This window comes from Acanthopagrus latus, chromosome 5, assembly GCF_904848185.1.
Source record: "Acanthopagrus latus isolate v.2019 chromosome 5, fAcaLat1.1, whole genome shotgun sequence".
NCBI lineage: Eukaryota > Metazoa > Chordata > Actinopteri > Spariformes > Sparidae > Acanthopagrus > Acanthopagrus latus.
In genome coordinates this window covers 24015362-24027180 of record NC_051043.1, presented here as the reverse complement: position 1 = coordinate 24027180, position 11819 = coordinate 24015362, and the positions used below count along the sequence as shown (strand labels likewise).

General features: G+C 45.0%; 1 long non-coding RNA gene across 1 annotated transcript; it reads right to left on the bottom strand.

The window, feature by feature from the left end:
- Window positions 1-493: 493 nt before the first annotated feature.
- Window positions 494-2965, bottom strand: LOC119019969. Its single transcript, XR_005075201.1, has 2 exons — window positions 2675-2965; window positions 494-1917 (listed from the first exon to the last, which is right to left on the bottom strand). It is a non-coding gene; the product is annotated as an uncharacterized LOC119019969 (long non-coding RNA).
- Window positions 2966-11819: the final 8854 nt, after the last annotated feature.

Genomic DNA, 11819 nt, shown 5'->3' with positions numbered 1-11819 from the left:
ACAGCCACCATTGTACGGTATTTTTCAGACTAGGCCAGTGTCATTTCCCTCTGTGCATGTGAATCATAGAAATTAGACTTTCTACTGTTATAGTTCATTGTGTGGAACCTTCAGTAATTGTCAACCAGAACGTTCTCAGGGATTTCACAAACACAGGAACAAAAAAAAGAAAGAAAAGGCGGAACAAATGAACGACTGACGACAGGAAGAGAAAAAAAAATACAAAAACACAACACACGACATGAGCGAGCATTTATTGTACTCTGTATATATGCCATAGTATATGTCTGAATATGGAGGATCTGAAAGTATATGTTAACTAATTTATACAGAGTATTCTATGTAATGTGAAATACTTGAAGCCGCTGTAGTTTGCTCTTTCTTCTCTTTGCTCTCCTTCTCTCTTTTGTCTTCAGAGTTTTTTTTTTCTTCTTCTTCCTTTTTGTTGAAAACAGAACATATCAGAAGGACTAGACTGACCTTTGTCGATGGCTTTTTTTTTTTTTTTCTGGACGCACAAGGCCGTCAATGTGTTCATTCTCGAGACGCTGGATCGGGTCAGAAAATGGGTCAATTGTGATGGGAATTTTTTTTTTTTTTTTTTTTTTTCTTCATTCCTGCTGACTACAGCATAAGAGGGGGATGGAGGCAGACTACTTCAGGCAACTGGTCAATAAATGTTTGAAAAAAACACAATACAGGATTTCTTAAAGTACTTAATTATGCATGTCAGCTGTTGCACTAGCCTAGTTCCCTCGTAGGATCCTGCGGGGAAAAATAACTATAATGTGCTTTATACCGGAGCTAATTGGGGACAAATCTGGTTTAAAAAAATCATGTATTTTGTGTCCAGCCTTACATGCATTTAAGGACATCTTTTGGCTGAAGTCTGCCTCATTTTGTTTTTTGTTTTTTTTTGCAGTAACGTAACTTTTGTCACGGTAACTTTCATAATTGTGCAACTCATCAAGACTCACATTGAGATTAAAAAATGAGGCTCCCTTTTATTCGCCACAGAACTTCCAGTGTCTCCTCCGCAATGTTCAGCTGTCCTATCATCACTTGCCTTTTTCTTTTTTTACATGTCCGACTTTTTTCCGTTCTCTCCGTGCATCCTTTTTCTATCTTGTGTTCGTTTTATTAAAGATAAAAGCAGCCTTTTCTCTTGCCTTGTCTTAACGCTTTAAAGTAACCAAACAGGAGATCTATCTAACAACCAAACGCGTTCTAAGAGGTGAGAGACAACCCACCTTGGTCCCAGCTTTAGTGTCCTTAATTAGTAAGTGAATGGCTGTGTAACTCATGCTTTAACAAAGCAATTCCTCACGTGTGTTTGGTGAAAAAAAATACGTTGTCCAGTGTCTCTTGTTCTCTTCAGAAACAATTTCCTCTGAGTCTTTCTAGCTGTTTTGTTTTTATTTCTTTTGTTTTCTTTTTGTTTGTGTAGGAATCTTCTGCTCTCCCATTTTATTTATTACAATGACCCATGTATACATGCTTATGAAATTAAGATTTGATACACCGATATCAATTTATTTATGTAACTAAATCACTGTTTTATAATCTTGTTAATGAGTCAATAATTGATTTTTTTGTTTTTTTGTTTTTTTGTTTTAATAAAAGTTAGTTTTTTGAAATGTATATCCACGTCCTCTGCTTTTTCTGTCAGTTTGGGGTTTTTTTTTCTTTTTTTTCCTTCTCGGCCCGACACAGGAAACACGCCTCCGTCTCTGTCGCGGATCGTGTTTGGGACGCTGTCTGCGAGCTTGGGAGACGCTCATGTCATTGGACGGCGTATCAGTGAGCGCCGATCAGTCAGGACGGTTCAGATCTCCATCAAACGGCGGTGTCAGGAAAAAAAGGCAGGGAGGGATCACTCTCGCTGGCAGCAGCTTTCACGCTGTCGTCTCGGGCGAGCTGACGAGGAATATGAAATGTATCAATTGATATTCCCATGGTCTTTGTAGCTTCTGTCAGGCAGCCAGGCTCAGCCAACCACAATAACCTGTTTACATGCATCGAACACTGACAGTGGTGCCACAGGATGACTAAATCAGTGTATGTAGTTTGTCAGGTGTGTGTGTGTGTTTGTATAGACATGTTTTTTTTGTGTGTGTTCCTTCTTGTTTGCATGCCTCTGTGTCTGTCTTCGTGCGTGTGTGTGTGTGTGTGTGTGTGTGTGTGTGTTAAGGCCTTTAGGGAGCGAATGGGAACAGGTGGTAGCTCCAGACTACAGGAGCTCCTGACAGCAGTAAGGTCCCCAGACTCCCAGCCCCTCATTAAACATTGACACAAAAACACTGCAACTGTCTGTGTGTGAACAGTAATGAAGCGCAGACGGCTACACCGGTATACACACCGCAACTTAGCACAGCACGAGCTCTCAGTCCGCACCTCCGTGTTTGTGTGTGTGTGTTGTCCATCTGTGCGCGCTCATTAATGAGGCGCATTTGTCCATAGAGGTGTCCACTTAGATATTGAGGAATTCGTCAGGTTTAGCAACAAAAGCGCCCGTCTGCTGTCAGAGGCCAGACAGAGCTGTCCATTCGTTATGTGATGGATGCATGCCTGTGAGAAATTGTGTGTGTGTGTGTGTGTGTGTATATCCAGGCAAGTAAGTGTACACTTGTTCCTGTGTGTGTGTGTATGCGAGACCACTTCCTGTGTGTCTGACCTGTGCTCAGGTCCCTGCTCAGTTCCAGTTGGTAATGACGTCCCTTGGGTGTAGCGCGGTACAGCAGCCTCCTCCAGTCTGTCTCACTGTATACTCCTAATGACATCATGATCACACACTGGCCCCCTTTCATGCCAAAAGCCCTCTTCCTCACCGTCACCATCAAAACTCCTATCTGGAGCATTCACCATCACACACACACACACACACACACACCCTCACTGCGCCAAGGCTTCACAACACATCAAGGCCTTGACATTTTCGTGTAGAACTATAGATCTATTATTCTTTATAGTTTCACCTATAGGGAGCGTATTCTTAAAGTCAAAGTGAAAGCAAAGTGGTTCTGAGTTTTGAATGTGCTGCGTAAGACATAGATTATAGTGGTGGGCGAATGCTGCAAAAGCAAAAATGTAGAAAAAATAAAAGTGTAGTGTCTTATGTTCAACCAGAGGAGCTGCTAAACCGTCCCTTACAACAGCTACCAATCCTTACACTGTTAAATCTATAGAGTTGTTCTTTATTATTATTATTATTATTATTATTTTGACTTGAAAGTGGGTGATGCCAGCAGTTTATCTTTCTGAACTTACAGTAGGCATCTGTGGGTCTTGTGTAGGTTGGTATTGTGTAAAAAGAAAAAAGAAAAAGTGAGTCAGAGTAACGTCAAATCATTTACCGAAAATGACCTGATTCAACAGCTTCCACTCTCCATCAGCTTTTATAAGTGGCACATTGCATGCAACAGAAAATTCAAGCTGAGTGTTGGTTTTTCCTCAGCTACAGCAAATGCTCCTTGAGTCTGGTTCTCCAGCACATCGATGACAACGTCACCATCACCAGTATGCTTTTAGAGCCCACATATCAATGGCTATATCAGAATGGTGTTTGTGAGTCACACCTAGTTTGTGTGTTTCTAAAAAACTATAAATACTGTATGTTTACCGCACACCTTATATCTTGCATCATTTTCTACGATTTTTTACTGGCATCCGATTGGAAAATCTTCTATCTTGACAAACCAACTGCTAATAATCACATATCAGTGATAAGTAGTTGCAACACACATTAATTAGCATTGTGTTCTTTCTCAAGATTTGGTTAAACTCTGCATAGAACTCCCTCTTTGAATATTCCTTAATCAACCCTTCCAGTGATCTTTCCAGTAACCGTGGAGTTGAACTATCCAGGAACAGCCTGAACATTTCGTGTATCTGCCGTCTATGTTCCTTTAACACCACAGCTTTCTGCGAAAGGTTCAGGGCCTTTGTGGTGCATCGAGCTTGCTATCATTACGGCAGTACAAAAAAAAGGATCATAGGCATGTGTTCTTCAACACAGCCTGCAGCATCAGCCCGGCTACCGCGGGGACTGTCTTCCTTTCCTCTGCTTCTTACAGAAGGCCGTTGGAGTTTGATCTCCTCTCTCCCCCTCCATCGGCCCCGAGGCGTCTGATTAAATGCTAATTAAAGCCGTTAGCGCTGCTATCACCGCTGCTAACTCCTCTCTCTCTGTCACAGAGATTAATGCCCCTCGTTCATCATCCCACCTCGCCCAGCCTGAGTACCTGCCCAGCTCGCAAAAGCTGATCAAGTCATCAGCCCCGAAACCCCTCTCCTCCGCTCCCTCCCACCGCATGAAGATGGACGAGGGGTTTAAATTTTAATTTGAAAATTGCCCTCAATTACTTCTGCGGCGACCACTTGCCGGAGCTTCTCATGTGGTTGAGTGGAAAGGGGTTACAGCGGTGGGTCAGTGGCCGTGATGAGCGATAAGGGGACATTAATAAGAAAGGCAGAGGTTCATTTAAAAGCAGAAAGGACAGTGGGAGCAGCTTTCTCATTATTTAACTCCCCCAGCTTTATTTAAAGGACTTTATTTAAGGATACTGAGTTAATGTGTCCTCCAGGACAGACGGTTAAAGCGCCTGACAGAGTGAGAAAGTTACGGCCATAACTTACACCCTGAGCACACACTGTGGTGCCATCTTTTTTGCCTCTTTTGACATTCTCGCCGTTTTCAGGCAGAGCGGAACGAGCCTTGGAGGGACATAAAATGTTAGAACAAAGTTACACACATCATTTAATTTTATTCTTTCACAATTTCTGGCCCACAAATGTTTTATTGGTTCCAATATCGGTAATCATTGTAAGCTATTGGAAGATATTGAGCTATGTATAACAAGTCAGCCAAATGTCATTTGAACTACCACCAGATCGGGGAAGCTCTTCCATGAAATATGCAGCTACTCTGCAGGGCCTCATCTGGTGTTTGTTTTATGCATATCATTTTAGCTGAATTGCACTCATGCCTCCCGCATGATAAGGTTCTTTATTCCGTTTCAAATACGACTTCGACCAGATAGGCTGTTGTTAGTGCTCAGATTTCAAGATCTTCTGGTGTGAATGTCAGCATCTCAACGTAAGGTAAAAAAATGTCATCCTTACCTTCCGAGGCAGCTGGATTCGCAAGATCACATCTGCTCCTGATTGCATCTTGCCAGGCTTCCATCAATGCGCATGTGGTTGAACACATAGGTGTCGAACCAATCAACAACTGCTGGTTGCGTGGTTTATGGTGTGACAAACAGCAGGAGGAAAGACAAAGCTTATTTATGGATCCATGTTTTTAATGAGACCTCTGGATATTTTCTAGCCATGTTTGTGGATATATCTGATGAGACGCTGCAGCAGAATCCAGTAAGCCAAAACATTATCTTTTTTTTTTTTTATATGGTGTTAGTTTGGAAACCTTGTGATTGTAGCACTCCTGACTGATCTTGCTCTCAACCCCTCAAAGTCTTGGCATTGTCTCTGTCTCGATGCACTCTGGTCTTGGTCATGACTTGGTCTTGGTTTAGGTGGTCTTGACTGCAACACTGCCCACACCTAACCAGACTATAAGTGCAGTGTTTTTCACAACATAAAGTGTATAATTAATCCTAAGGACACATAAAGTTTCAACATACTGATGGTTGCAGGAATGTGCACTGCCAACCTTTGCTCTGCCATCGGGTTATACCTCCATATTGTGCCTACTTCCTAGCCCGAGTGAGCGACAAACCTGAGCCAAGAGTGCTGTCATCTGGTTTCCAAGGACAATTAACAAATACACAGAGATTTACACACCTGCGACCAGACTGCTCCCACCCAAAAATACTTTCACTTCATCTCTCATTGTTATTGCCAACACTGTGCCGGATGCCTGTCCAAAGATTCTAAATCTGTCAGCCAGTGTTTATAATGTCACAATGGATGCTGAGAAATGGAGGAAAAACCCACTTGACTCCCCTTTCCCTCTTGTAATATGTTTCATAGACGTAAAACACACATGTAACACGGCGCATCGCCTGTAGCGCTTTTAAATTCAACCATCCATAGTGCAGGACCGACAGAAATGTTACTGTCTCTGAAACAGACACCGTAGATGTGAAATCTGGGCTGAAAATGACTTTGCGCCATCCCTGCGTTCCTTTGTGCTCGCAGAACAGCCCTCAGAACCGAACAGGGCTTCCAAATTCCAGGTGATGTGACATTTAATAGTGTGTGCAGCGCGCGCAGGCTCTGGGGCCGCACTGCAGGAATAAACAACACCATAGTCAAGGTTAGCAGGCTTCATGGGAAGAGATAGCTTTAACATTCCATCGCCGGTTGATTAAAAGCCTAAATGAGTAACAGCGTGATGTCCCCCACTCGCTCCATCATCCAGTCCGCCCCCCCCCCCTTTCCGGCAGCAGCAGGCACCGAGCGTCCGGCGAACGGGAACAAAGAAGGGGGAAGAGAGACAGAGAGAAAGAGGGATGGAGCGACAGGAAGAGGGGAGAATGAGAGCATATATCAAGGCCGTTTTCAGTGACATTTGTGCTCTCGGTGTGGAGAGCCACTATGAATATCAATATGAACCCATGGAGAGGAAACACAGTCTTTTTTTTTTTTTTCCTTCTTCTTCTTCTTCTCACTGGGCTATTCATGCACACAAGAAATCTATTCAAGTCAATGTAATGGCCAATCTCTGAGCCTGTGCATGGTTGTGTGAACAGTGCAGCCTCGGCTCTACATCTTCTCTCTCTCTCTCTCTCTCTCTCTCTCTCGCCCTCCTCTCGTGAGTGTGGCCGGGCTTGTATCGGTGGAAAACACTTTATGTCAAGTGCAACTGTGGCGAACACTACAATATGTAAATCAGATTGGATTAAATGCTTGCATGAGTGGAGCTCGACGGCACCAATCAGCAACAGCTACCAACCAACCGACAGTTTTTTCGCAGTATAATTTCTGGTGTTTTTCACACAGCCTCTCCTCTCGCTCTTCCTCTTCCTCTTCCTCTTCCTCTGGTGCTTAGAGATATAGAGTCAAAGGGATGCAAATCTACCCACTTCCTTCCTCCCCTCCCCCATCTGCAAACACTGATAGCCCCAGGCCAGTCCCAGGCCTTTCTATATGCAGAACCAGTGACAGGAGTTACGCATCATTCTCCCCCCGTTCCCTCCCTAACAAGCTGCGAGCCCCGCTCTCACTGGGCTGCATGTATGAAGCTGTGTGATTGGTTTGGTACGGTAATGACAATACGGGAATAGTGTGCTGGCTGCCTCCTCCTGTTTGCATGTGGATCTCCTCTTCCCCGCTCACCTTTTGTGGGTGTATGTGTGTGTGTGTGCGCGCGCGTGTGTGTGTATGCCGTATCTGTGTATGTGCGATTGTGGACTGTTGGCGCCGGGCTTATTACTTTAAGTTGTCTCCAGCCCCAGCGCTAATCCCTGTCTTCTTCAGGGAGGGATAACAATAATACAACAAGATCCAGAGGTACTAATGAAATCCTATCAGGTTCCTGAGTCTGAATGTCAGAGAGAGAGAGCGAGGGAGAGGAGGGAGAGAGAGAGAGACGGGAGAGTGTATGAGGTATTGATCGAATGGAGACCAAAGTGCGAGAGATGGAAGGGGGGAGTGAGGAGGAAGAAAGAGAGGCAAGGAAGTGCAGTCATGAAGAGAGAAAATAGTTACTGAAAAAAGTGGGTGAATGAATGAGAGCGAGGTTCGAGGGGGAGCATAATCAGAGACGGCGAAGTCAAAAGGAGGAAGAGAGAGGAGAGGACTTATGCCAAGAGAAGAGATTAAGAGTGGATGCGAAAAGTTGGGTTTGAGCGGAGACAGAATGTTTTCTCTTCGGTGACTGAGCATGCGGCGGCTCCAGCACATCGGCTCTGACTTGAGTAGGTTTCAGACCCAGACCAATTCTCCCTCTGCGGCTCCGCCAGACCCACCATTCGCCCCTGGGATTGAATTAGGCCTGCCCCATTATACAGTTGCCATGGGGACCCTGACACCTCCACTGACGAAGTGAGAGCCACGCAAGGCTGAGTTGCTGATCAGAATGTATGTGTGTGTGTGTGTGTGTGTGTGTGTGTGTGTGTGTGTGTGTGAGAGAGTGTACACACACGTTTGAGTCTGTTACTGATATGTGTTCCTGTTCATTCCTATGTTTGTGTGTGTGTGTGTGTGTGTGTGTGTGTGTGTGTGTGTGTTTGTAGGTACCACGCTCAAGTCATGAGCAGACTGAAATAATTGGTGCCTTCAAAAATCTTCGGCTCACATAAACGTTTGATTTTTTATTCATCAGCCCATCGCTTTTTGATGCCATTTCTATTCGCAAGTTGTTTAGTGTCAAGTCTACAAAGACAAACACAAACATGTTACTGTCTCTGCCCTGTGAAAACCAGAAAGAAAGAAAGAAAGAAAGAAAGAAAGGATACCTGGATGTAAAACATCATAGTTTATAGTCATAAAGAAACAATTGTGGGTCCTTTAGCAAAAAGATTTCCAGGTAAGTGAAAGTCACCTTGACTCTCCACAGATATTTTCCCCTTGGTTGGAAGTGTGTCAAAGAAATCACTGCAACCACTTTTGGACACCAGGTGAACTTGTTGCTTTCCAGCGTCCAAACCTGTGTTGAGAGTGGTAATTCTTTTACCGCAGTTGTGTTTTTGGGCCGCAACTACCTTCACTATCCTTCTGCTCCCTGTAGTTCTTGTCTGTGAGAATCATCTGGCTGCACCTTGCCCATCACTAGCTCTGTCCATCCACTCTACAGCACTCCAATCCAATTCAATTCCAATTCATTGGTAGTTGCCTAGCAGGATGTGAATGGCTCAGACCCATCCTACATGCAGGACATGGTCAAACTATACACCCCAGCCCCTCCACAATGCTCCGCTACTTCAATACCACCACATCCTCAAACCACAACCACTGAATATTTCGATTGCCAGTGTCTCCCACAACACCAGGTCACCATTTTCAAAACACCGTGACCGTCGAAGGCCTGCTGGACCTTAATTGTACACTCGGAGTTTGGTTAGGTCTAGGAAAACATCTTGGTTTGGGTTACACATACAGTACGTACGTTACCTAATATTGAAATAACTCACAACTGACTTCTGGTTTCACTCTGGACGCAACCAGTGGCCTCCTGTGCTTGTCTAATCCAACCATCCATTCCCGACCTCTTCTCTATGCAGACTTGTCGCTCTTTATACTGCCCCTCCTACTTTCCCTTTGCAGTCGGGGGATAATTATCTACTGGTTCACCATTACAAGCAACCCCTTCACATTACAAACACTAATTTGTCCCATTTCTTATGAAAATACTGATAAATGCAACTTATATCATTGTGAAATTATTAAACTAATCTCAGACCCATCCTCAGTGTTTGCTTGTCATGAGTATTAAAGTGTCCTCCAAACAACCATTAATAACCAGCTTTGGATGTACATGGCCCAATGAATATAACATGAAAAGATCCCAAATTAAGTTGATTTAAGTGGAATGTGTTGAGATCATTTCAATCCTCAATAAATCTGGTATAAATTGTTTTCATCAAACTCCCAACTCTCGAGTCCCTAAGGCATGCTGAATCATTTTCAGTTTTTCCTTAACTCGGCCACGGCACGTACATTTCAAAAAATGTTCATCGCATCTACATGTTATTTGTGTTGGGGTTTTTTTGTTTTTCTTTAACTTCTCTAACTTTACTCATGTCCCCTGAGAAAACCTTTACCACACAGATCACAGTTACCCACTTTTAACACCCTCACCACTCACCCTCACCCTCTCTCTCTCACACACACACACACACACACACACACACACATAAACAATTGAATGGATGTTGAAAGCAGATACCTTGTCTGTCTCCACACACTGGAATTTTGTCACCGACTCAGTTCTAATGGATGGCCAGAGAAAGGATGCCACCCACAGCACCATCTGGCTAATGCCCCGTCCTCTGCTTATGAATTACGCTAAATTGTGCCCAAGAGAGTGAAGCCACATGTTCATTATGAAAGCTGCAGGGGTATTAGAGATCCCCTGAGTCGCACCAAACGAGCTGCATGTCACAGGACGGCGTGACACACAACATGGTGCCATGAAGGGGGGGGGTTGAAAAAAAAGACACAACCTTCTCTAGATTTAATAGGATGCATTCATCAGGCAACCTGGAGTTCTGACGGGGGTCGGTGTCTTTAGTTTTAGTTTGCGCTTGACCGTTCTGTCCGAGCGGAGGAGTTGCTGTAGGTTGGGTTTGAAACGAAGGGAAACCGCCCTGATGGGTGCCCACCCCCAACGCCGAGTGACACCTGGAGCTGAAGTGAAACACGGTGGCCATTTTGTGGCAAAATGCTCACAACTGCAGCCGGCGTAACCAAACCACCATTAGGTACCTTTATCTGCGTCTAGACCACCATGAGACCGGCCTAACAGCATCTGTCAGTCCCTGCAAAAAACCCCTCTGGTACCATAAAAGACCGGGGCCCCTCAGTAAAGGAACCGAGGCTGGAGAAGCCAGAGGGGACCCATAGGAAAGGTATGGAGGGAAATAAAATGCTTTGCTGTATTCTTTTTTTTTTTCTTTCATCTCACCAATGTGTGTGCCATGCATCGCCATGCAGGCAGATGGGGGAGGTGGAGGTGGAAATAAAACATGCATGAGTCGCCTGCAGCCCAGGAAAATAATTACTGTCATTTAGCAGACATGTAGAGGAGAGCAAACGCGGCCCGGTCTGCCCACAGTACACCGCCACACCGCCTGCATACCGATGAACGGGAAAGGGAGAGTGGCGAAGGGAGGGAAACGCTTAAATGGCATAGAGGGTTTGCGAGAGCGATGGCACAACATTTCCTCTTTTGATGGTAATCGATGCCACCGTTTATTTTAGTGATGTTTTCATACGTCGCTCACAGCTGACAGGAGCCTCACAGCGCCGCAATCTCAGGGAAATCAAACAAAGAGGCTTCTTCTCTGCATCTGTTCTCCCCTCTCACGCGTTACGGAGGCACCGCTCTGGGTCCAGGGATCTCCGAGAAGAGCACAAGAAGTGCAGTTTTATCTCTCCGAAGATCTGTGATTTGACCTCTAAATCACACGCTTCTTTAACTCTGTCTCTCATCTCCTCCTTTTCCACATCTGTCCATCTCCTTCCTTCCTTCCCGTCTCCCTCCTCCCCGTCTTCCCCTTCGCCTAGAGTCAGACCACAGCGCAAATTTATAGGAGGTGGAGGGATGCCAGTGGAGGTCAAACGCGTGAGCGGCTCCCCGTCTGCCTCCCCTATCATTCTTTATGGCTGATCTAGTGGCGGAGCCTTCATTACCCTGAATTATACGCTGCGATTATTACCTCTCCCCCCCGGCCCATGCAGGACGGCCCTGGCCTTATCATCTTATCATCTTACCCAGGAGGAACGTAATGCGGGGAACTCTTGATATATAGCGCAACATCTGCCTTCAACATGACTCCACTGCGGATCTTTGAACTTTACGTCCTCACATCCACACTATGTGATGTATGTGGTGTATGGCTGGGATCACAGGCGCATTTGTGGGGAGCCAAAATGAGCTGCAGAGGCATATTGTCTGATGAGGCCGAGGGCATGCCTTTAAGATCCACGCCGTACGTATTCTCTACGTTGAATTAGACTAACTGATGCCCACATGATTGGAAACGATAACACCGTCCCCGTGGTGCTGGGGTGGAAACACGTCGAGGTTTTGTTCCTTGTAACCGCATCTCAACTGTAAATGTGCTAAAGTATTTGAGTGCGAGACCCACATTTTGTAAAATTCTTCCCCGCTGGCTCCACTTCATGCTTACCCA